Raw genomic sequence first — 13,331 nt, 5'->3', positions numbered from 1 at the left:
AACCGGGATAAGATGCAAGGGGGAAATTCTATATATATTTAAAAACCAGAATCAAATGCATCCATCCTTCCTTCCTTCCTCCTTCCTTCCTTCCATCCATCCTTCATTTCCTCCTTCCTTCCCTCCCTCCCTCCGTCCTCACTTCCTTCCTCCTCTCCTTCCTTCCCTCCTTCCATCCATCCCTCCCTCCTTCCTTCCTCCTTCCTTCCTTCCTTCCTTCCTCCCTTCCCTCCCTCCTTCCATCCTTCCTTCTTTCCCTCCATCTATCCTTCCTTCCTTCCTTCAATTCCTCCTTCCTTCCTTCCCTCCTTCCTTCCCTCCCTCCCTCCTTCCCTCCTTCCATCCATCCATCCTTCCTTCCCTCCCTCCATTCTTCCTTCCTTCTCTTCTTCCCTGCTCCTCTGTTTCCTTCCTTCCTTCCTTCCCTCCTCCTCTGTTTCCTTCCTTCCCTCCTTCCATTCTTCCTTCCTTCTCTTCTTCCCTGCTCCTCTGCTTCCTTCCTTCCTTCCCTCCTTCCTTCCCTGCTCCTCTGTTTCCTTCCTTCCTTCCTCCCTCCCTCCCATCCTTCCCTCCATCCATCCTTCCTTCCCTCCTTCCTTCCTTCCTTCCTCCCTCCCTCCCTTCCTTCCCTCCATCCATCCTTCCTTCCCTCCTTTCTTCCTTCCTTCCCTCCCTCCCTCCTTCCTTCATTTCCTCCCTTCATTTCCTCCTTCCTTCCTTCCCTCCCTCCTTCCTTCGCTTCCTCCTTCCCTCTTTCCTTCCATCCTTTTCTATTTCCTGCTGTTGCGGAAAAAATGCAAGCTGAGAACTATATATTTTAAACCAGAATAAACTATATATTTAAAACCGGGATAAAACGCAAGCTGAAAATTATATATATTTTAAACCAGGATAAACTATATATTTTAAACCAGGATAAAATCCAAGCTGAAAATTATATATATTTTAAACCGGGATAAACTATATATTTTAAACCGGGATAAACTATATATTTTAAACCGGGATAAACTATATATTTTAAACCAGGATAAAACGCAAGCTGAAAATTATATATATTTTAAACCAGGATAAACTCTATATTTTAAACCGGGATAAACTATATATTTTAAACCGGGATAAACTATATATTTTAAGCCAGGATAAACTATATATTTTAAACCAGGATAAAACGCAAGCTGAAAATTATATATATTTTAAACCAGGATAAACTCTATATTTTAAACCGGGATAAACTATATATTTTAAACCGGGATAAAATCCAAGCTGAAAATTATATATATTTTAAACCAGGATAAACTATATATTTTAAACCGGGATAAAACGCAAGCTGAAAATTATATATATTTTAAACCAGGATAAACTGTATATTTTAAACCAGGATAAAATCCAAGCTGAAAACTATATATATTTTAAACCAGGATAAACTATATATTTTAAACCAGGATAAAACGCAAGCTGAAAATTATATATATTTTAAACCAGAATAAACTATATATTTTAAACCAGGATAAACTATACATTTTAAACCGGGATAAAATGCAAGATGAAAACTATATATTTTAAACCGGGATAAACTATATATTTTAAACCGGGATAAGACGCAAGATGAAAACTATATATATTTTAAACCAGGATAAACAATATATTTTAAACCAGGATAAATTATATATTTTAAACTGGGATAAGACACAAGCTGAGAACTATATATTTTAAACCAGGATAAACTATATATTTTAAACCGGGATAAACTATATATTTTAAACCAGGATAAACTATGTATTTTAAATCGGGATAAACTCTATATTTTAAACCGGGATAAACTATATATTTTAAACCGGGATAAACTCTATATTTTAAACCGGGATAAACTATATATTTTAAACCGGGATAAACTATATATTTTAAACCGGGATAAACTATATATTTTAAACCGGGATAAACTATATATTTTGAACCGGGATAAACTATATATTTTGAACCGGGATACACTATATATTTTAAACCGGGATAAACTATGTATTTTAAACCGGGACAAACTATATATTTTAAACCAGGATAAACTCTATATTTTAAACCGGGATAAACTCTATATTTTGAACCGGGATAAACTATATATTTTAAACCGGGATAAACTATATACTTTAAACCGGGATAAACTATATATTTTAAACCGGGATAAGATGCAAGGGGGAAATTCTATATATATTTAAAAACCAGAATCAAATGCATCCAGCCTTCCTTGCTTCATTTCCTCCTTCCTTCCATTCTTTCCTCTCTCCTTCCTTTCTCCCTTCCTCTTTCCTTCCTTCCATCCATCCTTCCCTCCCTCCCTCCCTCATTCCTTCCTTCCTTCCTTTCCTCCCTCCCTCCCTCCTTCCTTCCTTCCTTCCATCCCTCCTTCCTTCCTTCCTTCCCTCCCTCCTTCCTTCCCTCCTTCCTTCTTTCCCTCCATCTATCCTTCCTTCCTTCCTTCATTTCATCCTTCCTTCCTTCCTTCCTTCCTTCCTTCCTTCCTTCCTTCCCTCCCTCCTTCCATCCATCCTTCCTTCCTTCCTTCCCTCCCTCCTTCCATTCTTCCTTCCTTCTCTTCTTCCCTGCTCCTCTGTTTCCTTCCTTCCTCCTTCCTTCCTTCCGTCCCTCCCTCCCTCCCTCCTTCCTTCCTTCCCTTCCTCCCTCCTCCCTCCCTCCTTCCTTCCTTCCCTCATTCCTTCCTTCCATCCCTCCTTCCTTCCTCCTTCCTTCCTTCGTCCCTTCCCTCCCTCCTTCCTTCCATCCTTCCTTCTTTCCCTCCATCTATCCTTCCTTCCTTCCTTCAATTCCTCCTTCCTTCCTTCCCTCCTTCCTTCCCTCCCTCCCTCCTTCCCTCCTTCCATCCATCCATCCTTCCTTCCCTCCCTCCATTCTTCCTTCCTTCTCTTCTTCCCTGCTCCTCTGTTTCCTTCCTTCCCTCCTTCCTTCCCTGCTCCTCTGTTTCCTTCCTTCCTTCCCTCCTTCCATTCTTCCTTCCTTCTCTTCTTCCCTGCTCCTCTGCTTCCTTCCTTCCTTCCCTGCTCCTCTGTTTCCTTCCTTCCTTCCTTCCTCCCTCCCTCCCTTCCTTCCCCCCATCCATCCTTCCTTCCCTCCTTCCTTCCTTCCTCCCTCCCTCCCTCCCTCCCTTCCTTCCTTCCCTCCATCCATCCTTCCTTCCCTCCTTTCTTCCTTCCTTCCCTCCCTCCCTCCTTCCTTCATTTCCTCCCTTCATTTCCTCCTTCCTTCCTTCCCTCCCTCCTTCCTTCCCTCTTCCCTCCTCCCTCTTTCCTTCCTTCCTTTTCTATTTCCTGCTGTTGCGAAAAAAATGCAAGCTGAGAACTATATATTTTAAACCAGGATAAACTATATATTTTAAACCGGGATAAAATGCAAGATGAAAATTACATATATTTTAAACCAGGATAAGATGCAAGGGGAAAATTTCCTCCTTCCCTCTCTCCTTCCTTCCTCCCTTCCCTCCCTCCCTTCCTTCCGTCCTTCTTTCAATCCATCCTTGCCTCCTTCCCTCCCTCCTTCCTTCCATTCTTCCTTCATTTCCTCCTTCCTTCCATTCTTCCTTCCATTCTTCCTTCATTTCCTCCTTCCTTCCTTCCTTTCTTCCCTCCCTCCCTCCCTCCCTTCCTTCCATCCATCCTTGCCTCCTTCCCTCCCTCCCTCCTTCCTTCCATTCTTCCTTCATTTCCTCCTTCCTTCCATTCTTCCTTCATTTCCTCCTTCCTTCATTTCCTCCTTCCCTTTCTCCTTCCTTCCCTCCCTTCCTTCCCTCCTTCCTTCAATCCATCCTTGCCTCCTTCCCTCCTTCCATTCTTCCTTCATTTCCTCCTTCCTTCCATTCTTCCTTCATTTCCTCCTTCCTTCCTTCCATCCTCCCTCCCTCCTTCCTTCCTTATTTCCTTCCTCCCCTCCTTCCTTCCTCCCTCCCTCCTCCCTTCCTTCCCTCTCTCCTTCCTCCCTTACTTCCTTCCTCCCCTCCTCCCTTCCTTCCTTCCTTCCCTCCCTCCCTCCTTCCTTCCCTCCATCCTGCCTTCCTTCCCTCCTTCATTTCCTCCTTCCTTCCCTCCTTCCTTCCTTCCCTCCCTCCTTCCTCCTTCCCTCTTTCCTTCCTTCCTTTTCTATTTCCTGCTGTTGCGAAAAAAAATGCAAGCTAAGAACTATATATTTTAAACCAGGATAAATTATATATTTTAAACCGGGATAAGATGCAAACTGAAAATTATATATATTTTAAACCAGAATAAAATGCAATTGGAAAATCAGAATTAAATGCAAGGGGAAAATTCTATATATATTTAAAAACCAGAATAAATGCATTTGGAAAACCAGAATTAAATTGCAAGGGGAAAATTCTATATATATTTAAAAACCAGAATAAAATGCAATTGGAAAATCAGAATTAAATTGCAAGGGGGAAATTCTATATATATTTAAAAACAAGAATCAAATGCATTTGGAAAATCAGAATTAAATTGCGAGGGGAAAATTCTATATATATTTAAAAACCAGAATAAAATGCAATTGGAAAATCAGAATTAAATTGCAAGGGGGAAATTCTATATATATTTAAAAAGAAGAATAAAATGCAATTGGAAAATCAGAATTAAATTGCAAAGGGAAAATTCTATATATATTTAAAAACCAGAATAAAATGCAATTGAAAACCAGAATTAAATTTCAAGGGGAAAATTCTATATATATTTAAAAACCAGAATAAATGCATTTGGAAAATCAGAATTAAGAGGCAAGGGGAAAATTATATATATATTTAAAAAAAAGTATAAATGCAATTGGAAAATCAGAATTAAATTGCAAGGGGAAAATTCTATATATATTTAAAAACCAGAATCAAATGCAATTGAAAACCAGAATAAAATGCAAGAGGAAAATTATATATTTTAAACCAGGATAAAACACAAGCTGAAAATTATATATTTTTTAAACCAGGATAAAACACAAGCTGGAAATTATATATATTTTAACCAGAATAAAAGCTGAAAATAATATATATATATTTTTAAAAAAACCAGAATCACATCCAATGGGAAAAGGAGATTATTTTTGAATCTACCAGCGGAAAAGCAGGATTTTTCCAAAGAGAAAATGAGATCCCAATGGGATTTTTTTTACAAGCGGAAATGGTTAACAGATCCCGGCTGCGAAAAAAGATTTCTGCCAATGCTCTTTTTGACAGCGCAGCGTTTTCTGGCTGCAGGGGGAAAAAAGGTTTGGGAAAGGGCGGATCCCCTGGAGAGATCCGTTGGGAAAGAGTGGATCCCTTGCAGAAATCTGTTGGGAAAGGGAGGATCCCCTGCAAAGCGTTGGGAAAGGGCAGATTCCTTGCAGGGATCTGTTGGGAAAGGGTGGATCCCTTGCAGAGATCTGTTGGGAAAGGGTGGATCCCTCACAAAGCGTTGGGAAAGGGAAGGTTCCTTGCAGGGATCTGTTGGGAAAGGGTGGATCCCTTGCAAGGCTTTGGGAAAGGGCAGCTCCCCTGCAGAGATCCTTTGGGGAAAAGCAGATCCCTTGCAGAGCTTTGGGAAAGGGTGGATCCCTTGCAAGGCTTTGGGAAAGGGCAGCTCCCCTGCAGAGATCCGTTGGGAAAGGGCAGATCCCTTGCAGAGATCCGTTGGGAAAGGGTGGATCCCTTGCAGAGATCCGTTGGGAAAGGGTGGATCCCTTAAGCTTTGGGAAAGGGGCAGATTCCTTGCAAGAAAAAGCTTTGGGAGAGGAAAGATTCCCTGCAAAAATACTTTGGGGGAAAAGCAGATCCCTTGCAAAGCTTGGGGAAGGGCCCGATCCCCTGCCCTGAGCAGATCCCTTGCAAGAATGCTTTGGCAAGGGGCAGATCCCTTGGGCAGATTCCTTGCAAGGGGCAGATTCCCTGCAAATCAGCTTTGGGAAAGGGCAGATTGCCTGCAGGGGGGATTCCCTGCAAAAATGCGTTGGGATCCCCTCGGCCTGATCCCCTGCCCTGAGCAGATCCCCTGCCAAAAAGCTTTGGGGAGGGGCAGATCCCTTGCAAGAGGAGGATCCCCTGCAAAAATCTTTTGGGAAGGGGCCGATCCCTTGCAAAAAAGCTTGGGGAAGGGCAGATTCCCTGAAAGGGGCAGATTCCCTGCCATGAGTGGATTCCCTGCAAAAAAGCTTTGGGAAAGGGCAGATTCCCTGCAAGGATCCTTTGGGAAGGGGCAGATTCCCTGCAAAAAAGCTATAGGATTGTGTTGATTCCCTGCAGAAATCCTTTGGGAAAGGGCAGATTCCCTGCAAGGATCCTTTGGGAAGGGGCAGATTCCCTGCAAAAAAGCTATAGGATTGTGTTGATTCCCTGCAGAAATCCTTTGGGAAAGGGCAGATTCCCTGCAAGGATCCTTGGGGAAAGACCCGATCCCCCGCCATGGGCAGATTCCCAGGAAAAATGCTTTGGGACGGGACAGATTCCCTGCCCTGAGCAGATCCCTTGCAAGAATGCTTTGGGAAGGGGCAGATCCCTTGGGCAGATTCCTTGCAAGGGGCAGATTCCCCGCAAAAAAGCTTTGCGAAGGGACAGATTCCTTGCAATGGAGAGATTCCCTGCAAAGATCCTTTGGGGAAGCTTTGGGAAAGAGTAGATTCCCTGCAAGGGGCAGATTTCCGACAAAAATGCTTGGGGAAGGGGCAGATTCCCTGGAAGGGGCAGATTCCTTGCAATGGGCAGATTCCCTGCAAGGATCCTTTGGGAAAGGGCAGATTCCCTGAAAGGGGCAGATTCCCTGCGAAGATCCTTTGCTTTGGGAAAAAGCAGATCCCTTGCCAAGTTTTGGGCAAATAAGAGGAAATGAGAGGGCAAATCAAAGGAAGTGAGGGGAAACAAGTGGAAATGAGGAGGAAAGAGAGAACAAATGAAAGGAAGCAAGAGGGCCAATGAAAGGAAACGAGAGGAAGTGAGAGGAAGTGAGAGGGCAAATGAAAGGAAGTGGGAGGGCATATGAAAGGAAATGAGAGGAAGTGAGAGGGCCAATGAAAGGAAATGAGAGGAAGTGAGAGGGCAAATGAGAGGAAATGAGAGGAAGTGAGAGGGCAAATGAGAGGAAATGAGAGGAAGTGAGAGGGCAAATGAGAGGAAGTGAGAGGAAGTGAGAGGGCAAATGAGAGGAATTGAGAGGAAGTGAGAGGGCAAATGAGAGGAAATGAGAGGAAGTGAGAGAGCAAATGAGAGGAAATGAGAGGAAGTGAGAGGGCAAATGAGAGGAATTGAGAGGGCAAATGAGAGGAAATGAGAGGAAGTGAGAGGGGAAATGAGAGGAAATGAGAGGAAGTGAGAGGAAAAGAGGGCAAATGAGAGGAAGTGAGAGGGCAAAGAAGAGGAAATGAGGGGGAAAGAGAGAAGAAATGAAAGGAAGTGAGAGGGCAAATGAGAGGAAATGAGGGGAAGTGAGAGGGCAAATGAAAGGAAGCGAGAGGAAGTGAGAGGAAAAGAGGGGAAATGAGAGGAAGTGAGAGGGCAAATGAAAGGAAACAAGAGGAAGTGAGAGGGCAAATGAGAGGAAGTGAGAGGAAACGAGAGGAAGTGAGAGGGCAAATGAGAGGAAGTGAGAGGAAATGAGAGGAAGTGAGAGGGCAAATGAAAGGAAGTTGGAGGGCAAATGAAAGGAAATGAGAGGAAGTGAGAGAGCCAATGAAAGGAAGCGAGAGGAAGTGAGAGGAAAAGAGGGCAAATGAGAGGAAGTGAGTGCAAATGAAAGGAAGTGAGAGGGCAAATGAGAGGAAATGAAGTGAGAGGGCAAATGAGAGGAAGTGAGAGGAAGTGAGGGCAAATGAGAGAAAGCGAGAGGAAATGAGAGGAAGTGAGAGGGCAAATGAGAGGAATTGAGAGGGCAAATGAGAGGAAATGAGAGGGCAAATGAGAGGAAATGAGAGAAAGTGAGAGGGCAAATGAAAGGAAATGAGAGGAAGTGAGAGGGCAAATGAGAGGAAATGAGAGGGCAAATGAGAGGAAATGAGAGGAAGTGAGAGGGCAAATGAGAGGAAGTGAGAGGAAGTGAGAGGGCAAATGAGAGGAATTGAGAGGAAGTGAGAGGGCAAATGAGAGGAAATGAGAGGAAGTGAGAGGGCACATGAGAGGAAATGAGAGGAAGTGAGAGGGCAAATGAGAGGAAATGAGAGGAAGTGAGAGGGCAAATGAGAGGAATTGAGAGGAAGTGAGAGGGCAAATGAAAGGAAATGAGAGGAAGTGAGAGGGCAAATGAGAGGAAGTGAGAGGAAGTGAGAGGCCAAATGAAAGGAAGCGAGAGGAAGTGAAAGCAAAAAAGGGCAAATGAAAGTAAGTGAGGAAATGAGAGGAAAAGAGGGCAAATGAGAGGAAGTGAGAGGAAGTGAGAGGGCAAATAAGAGGAAATGAGAGGGCCAATGAAAGGAAACGAGAGGAAGTGAGAGGCCAAATGAAAGGAAGTGAGAGGAAGTGAAAGCAAAAAAGGGCAAATGAAAGGAAGTGAGGAAATGAGAGGAAAAGAGGGCAAATGAGAGGAAGTGAGAGGGCAAATAAGAGGAAATGAGAGGGCCAATGAAAGGAAACGAGAGGAAGTGAGAGGGCAAATGAGAGGAATTGAGAGGGCAAATGAGAGGAAATGAGAGGGCAAAGAAGAGGAAATGAGGGGGAAAGAGAGAAGAAATGAGAGGAAGTGAGAGGGCAAATGAAAGGAAGTTGGAGGGCAAATGAAAGGAAGTGAGAGGAAGTGAGAGGAAAAGAGGGCAAATGAGAGGAAGTGAGCGGGCAGATTCCTTGCCAGGGGCAGATTCCCTGCAAAGATCCTTTGGGAAAGGGCAGATTCTCTACATGGGGTAGATTCCTTGCAAAGCTTTCGGAACGGGCAGATTCCTTGCCAAAAAAGCTTTGGGAAAAAGGAGATCCCTTGCCAAGCTTTGGGAAGGGGCAGATTCCGTGCAATGGGCTGATCCCCTGCCATGAGCAGATTCCCTGCAGAAAAGCTTGGGGGAAAGGCAGATCCCTTGCCATGCTTTGGGAAAGAGCAGATCCCCTGCAATGGGCGGATTCCCTCAAAAATGCTTTGGGAAAAGGCAGATTCCCTGCAAAAATCCTTTGGGAAAGGGCAGATTCCCTGCAAGGATCCTTTGGGAAATGACAGATTCTGTGCAATGGGAAGATTCCCTGCCAGGGGCAGATTCCCTAAAGGATTTTGGCAGGGGATCTTCCCAAAAGATTCCTTGCAAGGGGCAGATTCCCTGCAAACAAGGTGCTGGATCCCTGCAGAAATCCGTTGGCGAGGGGTAGATTCCCTGTCAAAAAATGCTTTGGGAAAGGGCAGATTCCCTGCAAGGATCCTTGGGGAAAGGGCAGATTCCCTAGAAGGGGTAGATCCCATGCCAAAAAAGCTCTGGGGAGGGGCAGATCACCTGCAAGGGGTAGATTCCCTGCCAAAAAGGCTTTGGGAAAAAGGAGATCCCTTGCCAAGCTTTCGGAAAGGGACAGATTCTGCGCAATGGGCTGATTCCCTGCAAGGGGCAGATTCCCCGCAAGGATCCTTTGGGAAAGGGCAGATTCTCTCCAAGGGGTAGGTTCCATGCAAAGCTTTCGAAATGGGCAGATTCCTTGCCCAAAAAGCTTTGGGAAAAAGCAGATCCCTTGCCAAGCTTTGGGAAGGGGCCGATTCCGTGCAATGGGCTGATTCCCTGCAAGGGGCAGATTCCCTGCCAAACATGCTTTGGGAAGGGTCGGATCCCCTGCTATGAGCAGATCCCCTGGAAAAATCATTTGGAAGGGGCCAGATTCCTTGCAAATACTTTGGGGAAAAGCAGATCCCTTGCAAAGCTTTGGGAAGCGCCCGATCCCCTGGCATGAGCAGATTCCTGGGGGGGAGCTTTGGGAAGGGGCAGATTCCTTGCCAGGGGCAGATCCCCTGCAAACCATGTGCTGGATCCCTGCGGAAATCCTTTGGGAAAGGACAGATTCCTTCCCAGGGTCCGATTCCCTGCAAAAAAATGATGTTGGGAAAGGGCAGATTCCCTACAAGGGTAGATTCCTTGCCAAGCTTTCGGAGCGGGCAGATCCCTTGCCAAAAAAGCTTTGGGGAGGGGCAGATCCCCTAGAAGGGGCAGATCCCCCGCAAAAAGGCTTTGGGAAAGGGCAGATCCCCTGCAATGAGGAGATTCCCTGCAAAAAAGCTATAGGGTTGTGTTGATTCCCTGCAGAAGTCCTTTGTAGAAGGGCAGATTCCCTGCAAGGATCCTTTGGGAAAGGGCAGATTCCCTGGCATAAAAAGCTTTGGGGGAAAGCAGAATCCCTGCAAGGATCCTTTGGGAAAGGGCGGATTCCCTGGCATAAAAAGCTTTTGGGGAAAAGCAGATTCCCTGCAAAGATCCTTTGGGAAAGGGCGGATTCCCTGAAAGGGGCAGATTCCTTGCCATGAGCAGATTCCCTGCCATGAGCAGATCCCCTGCCAAAATGCTTTGGGAAAGGGCAGATTCTCTGCAAGGGGTAGATTCCTTGCCAAGTTTTCGGAACGGGCAGATTCCTTGCCAAAAAGGCTTTGGGAAGGGGCAGATCCCTTGCACAGGGCAGATTTCCTGGAAGGGCAGATTCCCTGCAGAAATCCTTTGGGAAAGGGCAGATTCCCTCAAAAAAAGAAGATCCCTTGCAAAAAAATGCTTCGGGAAGGGCCCGACCCCCCCCCGCCGCCGCCACGAGCAGATCCCCTGCCTCGATCCTTCGGGAAAAGGGCAGCTTCCTTGCACGGGCAGATTCCCTGCGATGGGCGGATTCCCTCAAAAAAGCTTCGGGAGAAAGAAGATCCCTCGCAAAAAAAATGCTTCGGGAAGGGCCCGACCGCCCCCCCGCCCCGCCGCCAGGAGCGGATCCCCTGCCTCGATCCTTCTGGAAAGGCCGCCGCCCAGCCAGCCGGAAGACAAAGGGAAGCCATTGTTGGGGGATGGGGGAGGAGGAGGCTCACCTTTTCCGGGCTTTCCCCGCTTGGGATCTGCTCGGGATCTGGTCGGCAGAAGAGCAGTTGGTGGAGAAGAAAACAAGGGAGCGAAATTGGTGGCAAGGGAGGGGAATCTTCCACCCCAGGCTCGTCGCAGCGGCGTCTGCGGCGCGCAGATAAGCAGCTGCTGCAGAGGCGATCCCGGGAGAAGGGCGGATCCCGGCTGAGCTGACGTGGCGGCGCGGGATTGGCCGGCGGAGGGAGCCACCCGCCCCCTTTGCAGGGGCAGCCGGAGCCAAGCGCTGTTTTGCTTTTATTGATTGCTGCTGTTATTGAGGGGCTGGGAAAAGGCAGGCCGAGGATGATGATGATGGGAGATTTCTGCATTGCAGGGGGAGAAATCATATTATTAGTATTATTAGTATTATTATTATTAGAGATTTCTGCATTGCAGGGGGAGAAATCATATTATTAGTATTATTAGTATTATTATTATTAGAGATTTCTGCATTGCAGGGGGAGAAATCATATTATTAGTATTATTAGTATTAGTATTATTAGAGATTTCTGCATTGCAGGGGGAGAAATCATAGCATTCCTGCATTCATATTATTAGTATTATTATTAGTATTATTAGAGATTTCTGCATTGCAGGGGGAGAAATCATATTATTAGTATTATTAGTATTAGAGATTTCTGCATTGCAGGGGGAGAAATCATATTATTAGTAATATCATTATTATTATTATTAGAGATTTCTGCATTGCAGGGGGAGAAATCATAGCATTCCTGCATTCATATTATTAGTATTATTAGTATTATTAGAGATTTCTGCATTGCAGGGGGAGAAATCATATTATTAGTATTATTAGTATTATTATTAGAGATTTCTGCACTGCAGGGGGAGAAATCATAGCATTCCTGCATTCATATTATTAGTATTATTAGTATTATTAGAGATTTCTGCATTGCAGGGGGAGAAATCATATTATTAGTATTATTATTATTATTATTAGAGATTTCTGCACTGCAGGGGGAGAAATCATAGCATTCCTGCATTCATATTATTAGTATTATTAGTATTATTAGAGATTTCTGCACTGCAGGGGGAGAAATCATAGCATTCCTGCATTCATATTATTAGTATTATTATTAGTATTATGAGATTTCTGCACTGCAGGGGGAGAAATCTTTACATGATTCCTGTTGTTATTATTATTCTTACTATTTTGCTGCCAGGCACCCAGAGTGGCTGGGAAAAGGCAGACTAATTCTGATTCTACTATTATTGTTTTATTATTAGTAGTATTATTATTGCGGACGCGGGTGGCGCTGCAGTCTACACAACCGAGCCTCTTGGGCTTGCCGATCGGAAGGTCGGCGGTTCGAATCCCCATGATGGGGTGAGCTCCCGTTGCTCCGTCCCTGCTCCTGCCAACCTAGCAGTTCAAAAGGACGTCAAAGTGCAAGTAGATAAATAGGTACCACTCTGGCAGGAAGGTAAACGGCGTTTCCGTGCGCTGCTCTGGTTCACCAGAAGCGGCTTAGTCATGCTGGCCACATGACCCGGAAGCTGTCTGCGGACAAATGCCGGCTCCCTCGGCCAGTAAAGCGAGATGAGCGCCGCAACCCCAGAGTCGGCCACAACTGGACCTAATGGTCAGGGGTCCCTTTACCTTTATACTTAGGGTTCAATGCTAGGGTTGGGTTCAGACTAAGAATAGGGTCAGGATTAGGGTTAAGGGTCAGTAGTAGGCTTGGGTTAGGGGTCAGGGCTAGGGTTTGGTTAGGATTAAGAATAGAATTAGGGTTAGGGTTGGGTTAGGAATAGGGTTAGGAATAGGGTCAGGGTTAGGGGTCAGTGCTAGGGTTCTGTTAGGACTACGAATAGGGTTAGGGTTGGTTTGGAATAGGGTCAGGGTAAGGTTAGGGGTCAATCCAAGGGTTCGGTTGGGGTTCGGAATAGGGTTAGGGTCAGTTGTAAGGGGTCAATACTAGGGTTGGGTTAGGGTTAGGAATAGGGTTAGGGGTCAGTGTTAGGGTTACGGTTCAGGGTTAGGGTTAGGGTTAGGTGTATGGTTAGGGTTTAAGGTTAGGGTTAGGGCTAGGGTTAGTGTTTAGGGCTAGCGGTAGGGTTAGCGGTAGGGGTAGGGTTAGGGTTAGGGTTATCATTAGGGGATAGTGTTAGGGTTTGGGTTAGGGTTAGGGGTAGTGGTAGGGGGAGGGGTTAGGGATAGGGATAGGGTTAGGAGTAGGGGTAGGGGTTAGGCTTAGGGTTAGGGTTTGGGTTTCGGTTTGGGTTTGGGTTTGGGCTTGGGCTTGGGTTAGTCTTAAGGTTTGGGTTAGGGTTTGGGTTAAGGTTAGGGTTCGGGTTAGGGGCAGGGGTAG

The 13,331-nt window shown here is 45.6% G+C and overlaps 1 protein-coding gene across 1 annotated transcript in view; it reads right to left on the bottom strand.

Annotated features, from left to right (window-relative positions):
• LOC310668801 (spectrin alpha chain, non-erythrocytic 1) overlaps positions 1-11,151 on the bottom strand; it is a gene marked incomplete at its 3' end in the record, with an annotated part of 199,549 nt that extends 188,398 nt beyond the window's left edge. The window contains exon 1 of the mRNA XM_083422129.1: positions 10,971-11,151. The remainder of the gene's footprint in view (positions 1-10,970) is intronic.
• Positions 11,152-13,331: the final 2,180 nt, after the last annotated feature.

This window comes from Podarcis tiliguerta (genome assembly GCF_965153285.1).
Source record: "Podarcis tiliguerta genome assembly, chromosome: W".
Classification (NCBI taxonomy): domain Eukaryota; kingdom Metazoa; phylum Chordata; class Lepidosauria; order Squamata; family Lacertidae; genus Podarcis; species Podarcis tiliguerta.
This window is presented reverse-complemented; position numbering and strand designations above follow the sequence as displayed.